Here is a 5,680-nt window from a genome sequence, read left to right on the forward strand (position 1 = left end):
CACAGCTGTGTCCTTCAGGCTCGTCCGTCCCTAATGAAATGATAGGAAACATGAAAGTATGTCATAATTATAGAGAAAGAGTTACATATGAACAAAGTGTGTATTCTTATTTTCGGTGGATATTCAACTATGTATTTGAATATGCTTTTGGATTAAAACGTGCACTACCATGACAATGAATGTTTAGTATGGAGCTATTTCACATTAAAAGTATTGCATTATAATTTAACACATTATGTATTATGTGCAATACTGTGTAAGTAATGAAAACAGGTCTGTACCTGGAGTCAGTGTTCAGTCTGGTTGGATTCAAGTTGTGTCTCACGCTGGACATCCTAGAGGAACATTGAACACAAATACACAGATATGTTAAGTCATACATGTGCCATGTTATCTGCTTAACAGACTTTTACATGGTAATAATAAAATATGAATTCAAAGTTAATCAGATCATAATCATTTCAGCTTAGGAAATAGGTAGTGCATATTAGCCTACAATTCTGTATGACACTGTCTGTTCTAGTAAAGTTACAAGGCTATGATTTACTCATATTTAACAAAAGAATTCAGTGAAGTCTGTCTGAGATTAACGATTTAAATACTGAAGGTGGGAGACACGGTTACTTTTCACTGTAACACGTTACAACACTACTCTGAAGAAAGAGCTTTAGGACACGTACTGCTCCTTTGAACAGCTGCTCTTGCAATGCAGATGTGACTTTAAACACTCAGGTTTCTCAGGTTTCAGTTAGCATCGCTAGCCCGCTAGCGAAACTAACTTACAAGCCGACACACAGTCTCCTGTCTCAGAGTCATCCGCATAAAGTAACGCTTATATCTGCTGGGTGGACCCGCTCATGTCGTTTCATGTCGGTGTTTGTCGGTAATAACCCCAATCGAGTCGAAGAACAGTTACTGCACCCATGCGAAGATATTGTTAGCTTGCTTGTTAGCGAGCTAGTTAGCCTCCGGCGCTAGCGAAAAAGAAGCCGACACACAGTCTTCTGTCTCAGATTCATCCTTATAAACGAACGCTTATCTCTGCTTGGTGGACCTGGGTTCATGGCGGTTGTTTCGGTAACAGCTGGCATTCGCATCGAACCCGTTGATATACACTGAGCTGGTATGTAGCTCTCGGATTAGCGTCCCTTAGCTATCACGGCTGATTCAAAGGCACCCTGCGAATCACATCGAAATAAAATACTTAACGTGACTTACCACAGAAACGGAGGCGCAGACATCGTTACCGTGACCGTCAGGAGAAGGAGCAGAACATCAAAGTGTGTAATTTACTGGGTATGTGGGTGTAAGCCATTTCATGAGGCGTTCACTTGTACCTGGTTAAAGCCGAACTCACAACACACAGCACAGCTTACACTGTGGCGTCACGTGAATTTCAAACATCTATATCGCTTAAACAAGGAAGTTAAAAACAAATTTACCCCCCTCAGAGTTGTCATGAAGGAAGAACTTAGCGATTGAGACTAAAACCAAAGTTTGAGCAATGCTGTAAAAGGTTTAATTCTCCTCTAAAGTTGGCCACCCTGTAAACACAGTCTGTTAATGCATAGATAACACAAACTATGGTCTGACACTGCCATCTAGTGACTAAATATTGCAGCACATCTGCCAGATATAGATGTTTTCATACCTCAAACTGGAAGCCACACCACGGTCACACAGTATTATGAAAAGTTGCAATTTCGTTAACTTTAGATCTTGTTTTGAACACATGCATCAAATTTTTACGTTGATTTAATGAAGGCCCTACGAGTAGTGAATCAAACTGTAACACATAGAAAAACAAGACATTTGCTGTTGCCACCAGGGGACGCTGTGATTTTAAGTCACGATTTCTGTACCGATGTCTTCAGGTCGCGACTCTTGTCTTATGTGTATAGTTTGGACTCGATTGGACAAAATATGTCCAAGATACAGGAGCCCGTGTTTTGATGGCGTTTAATCAAATTTTGAGGTCACACCACGGTCAGACGGTTTTGCTAAAACTTAATCCTTCAATAACTTTAGATCTCCATTTTGTTGTGATGACGATCGTCTAAATTGTAAGTTGATTTGATGAAAGCTGTAGGAGGAGTACTTAAAACAAAAAATTTCGAATATGACCAAAATGGCCACTAAAGTCAAACTGGCGGGCTTCCTGTTGCGTTATTCATAATGCACTGATGGACTTTTTTGTGCATCTAGTCATGATACACAATAGTCTTTTTTTTTTTTGAGGATCGGTGAATGCTAAATGAGGGGCTTTTCCGTAGGTGGCGCTCTTGAGCCATTTTGCCACGCCCTTTTCAAAATACTCCAGAATACGTAAATTTTCGCCGCCTTCGAATTTACTGCAAACTCCTACAACTTTTTGAGCACATTAAAGCCCTCAAAAAGCCAATTCATTTAAGCTAAGAAAAATAATAATAATAACTAGGGCTACGTTGTAGCACTAACGGGCCCGAGCACAGGCAATTTCTATTCTGTTGCGGTCGGTGAAGAGAGAACGTTCAATGACCAAGCGCTCGTCTCTGCGTTGCATGCGTTTGTGCACTGCGGCAAGGATTATTGCTTCACTTCCTGTAGCCAGCAGGAGGCTCTATGAACTAGAGGTAAGTAACCTTGAAACCATACAACCAAACCTATTGCTTTAACTATCACCATATACTTACATGCCTCAAGGCTTTTTTAATATAAAATTGTTATAAAAGTTAGTTTATTTAACACGTCTAATGAACACATTGAAGCAAGTTAACTGCAGAGTCGTATGTTTGGCTGTGACTTTGTTTTATTTTAATAAGTTAATATCAATACGCTACATGTGTAAGTTGCATGTGATAATAACTGTTTCACCATTATTCTGATACAGGCTGATATATCCACCATTACTATTTTCACATCGTTAATTTAGTCTGTCATGGAGTTGTAGAGTCAATTAGACAGTATAGATAAGATTATAATGTCCACACATCAGTGTTGTAAACACTTCTCCAGTTAATTATATAATTATGTTTTCACACTGAGGGAAGTGGAGAGACTTGATGTGGACTGTTATCAACAGCTCTGTGGGAGATCATCACCTTGAATATTACAGATGAGGTAGAAAGACATTTTATCTATGTGTACAATGTTGTATTTCTTTCTCACGTTTTATCAAAAGTGATTTAAAGTATGTGCATTTAACCATTAGTATACAAACCCAGACCCCAGTACATCGGTTCTATCTGAAATATGTGGTGCTTCATACACAACACAAAACATTCATAACAGTGCGCTTCTGCTCCTCATTAATGCAGCTCCTGATGTCCTCAGCAGCAACATGGTGGAGATTTGCAGCTTCATGCTGGTCAACTGGAAGACAACTGATTAAGATTAAAAGATTAAGATTAAGATCCATTTATTCGTCCCAAACACATGCACAGACATGCAAAGGCACACTCATGCAGGTAGGGAAATTTAATCTCTGCTTTTTACCCATCTGGTGCAGGACACACAGAGCAGTGAGCGACCATGTACGGCGCTCACGGAGCAGATGTTGGGGGAGTGAGGTGCCTTGCTCAGGGGCACTAGAGAGGGTAGGGAGACTCTTGGATTTTTGGACAGATCAATCCAGGTTTGTCTTTTGTTGTCTCTCCGTGGAGTCGAACCGGAGACGAACCAGAGACCTTCTCTGCCCATAGTCCAAGTTTCTGCCCTCTACACATCACTCCATACGTTGCTCCCTTAACTACAGATGGCCTGCGAATGTCATGGAGTTTTACAGTGAATTAGACAGTTTAGATATGATTTTAATCTCCACACATCAGTGTTGTAAACAGTTCTCAAATTAATTATATAATTATGTTTTCACACTGAGAGAAGTGGAGAGACTTGATGTGGACTGTTATCAATAGCTCTGTGGGAGATTATCACCTTGAATATTACAGATGAGGTAGAAAGACATTTTATCTATTTTTACAATGTTGTATTTCTTTCAGTACTTTTATCAAAAGCGACTTAAAATATGTGCATTTAACCATTAGGATACAAACCCAGACCACAGTACAACGGTTCTATCTGAAATCTGTTGTGCTTCATACACAACTCAAAACATTCTTTAACAGTGCGTTTCTTCTCTTCATAGATGAGGAACTGCAGCACCTGACGTCGTCAGCAGCAACATGGTGGGCAACACGTGGACGACTGCATCATCATCAGAAGCTACACAACACTTCTAAATTCCTCCCTTAAATAAAGATGGCCTGCAACTGTTTGGTGGTGGCAGTCATTGCTAAGTGGCATGGATAAGAATTCATTTCTATCTTCATTATGGTTGGTTAAAATAATAAAAACTTATAACAACAATGTGTATCTTTTGCTTTCTGATTTGATACACTTTAGATAAGAACCCAGTGTTTAATATTTCTGCTTTGCCATAAGAGACAAAACATGGTCAATTGGTCATCACAGCTGTGTCCTTCAGGCTCGTCCGTCCCTAATAAAATGAGAGGAAACATAAAAATAATCAGATCATAATCATTTCATCTTAGGAAATAGGTAGTGTACATCATTTTCAAATTCTCTATGAACACTGTCTGTTCTAGTAAAGTTACAAGGCTATAATGTATTTATATTTAACAAAATAATTCAGGGAAGTCTGCCTGAGATTAACGATGTAAACACTAGTAGACACGGTTATTTTTCACTGTAACACGTGACAGGACATCAACACCGTGACTCTGAATAAAGAGCCTTAGGATACGTAGTGCTCCTTTGCACAGCTGCTCTTACAATGTGTAGCAAGTGCTAAATCTCCATTAGTATAATAGTAATGAAAATCACCCTTCACATAATTGAACATATATTTTCCATGTGAACCGCTTTAACACAGTTCAATTCCGGAGCAAAATATAACTTATACAGTATTTATTAGAGCTAGTATTAGTAAACAGATCAAACAAATAGCAGTACAACACATCACACGTGCACCAGCATGCAGTCTCACTGTCGCTATGGAATTGTTCTTAGAGTGTGTGCCGCGCACTGTACTCTGCACAGTCAGTCCACAGTGTCTCTTTTGCTTATCATCACAGTCAGTCAGAAGTGTCCGTTTCACTTACGTAGCAGTTGAGAGATGCTTTGTTGGAGCTAGCAGGAGCTAGCTAATAGCCAGTGCTGATGTTGAGAAAGGCAGCGGCAGAGTTCACACAGGAAGAAACACGAGGGGAGAGGGGAAAAGAGCGTGGAGACACTCTAACCTGCTGAGCGAACAACGTCCACAGTAACTCCGACGCCGTCCTCTCATCCAGATTCGCCAACCGTCCTCCGGTTCCCCGTGACCCACAGCTCCGCAGCTTGTCACGCTGTAACTTTTTTCAAAGTCTTATGATGCGTTCACTTTCAGCTGTGTTCAATTGAGTTTCGTTTTTCATGTCGAGATGATGACCTCAGCTGCCAAGCAGTTAATTATCATGATGAAAAGTCACAGCAATCTTATGCCTACACTATCAATATCTTGAGACCCATTTCACACAGTTTGAAATGGTTTCGCAAAGTGGCTGAATAAAAATAAAAATAATGATGACCGCATCATTAGACAATGCGGTCTAATGATGCGTTCATGGTAACTCCGTTAAAATGAATGCCGTGTTTTAATGTTATTCATCAAACTTTAAGGGCACGCCACGGTCAGACGGTGTGG

The 5,680-nt window shown here is 40.1% G+C and overlaps 1 long non-coding RNA gene across 1 annotated transcript; it reads right to left on the reverse strand.

Moving 5' to 3' along the window:
* Window positions 1-3,380: 3,380 nt before the first annotated feature.
* On the reverse strand, window positions 3,381-5,471 carry LOC128455298 (uncharacterized). The gene is made up of 2 exons (XR_008341695.1): window positions 5,100-5,471; window positions 3,381-4,474 (listed from the first exon to the last, which is right to left on the reverse strand). It is a non-coding gene; the product is annotated as an uncharacterized LOC128455298 (long non-coding RNA).
* Window positions 5,472-5,680: the final 209 nt, after the last annotated feature.

The sequence above is a fragment of the Pleuronectes platessa genome, chromosome 13 (genome assembly GCF_947347685.1).
Source record: "Pleuronectes platessa chromosome 13, fPlePla1.1, whole genome shotgun sequence".
In the NCBI taxonomy this organism is placed as follows: Eukaryota; Metazoa; Chordata; class Actinopteri; order Pleuronectiformes; family Pleuronectidae; genus Pleuronectes; species Pleuronectes platessa.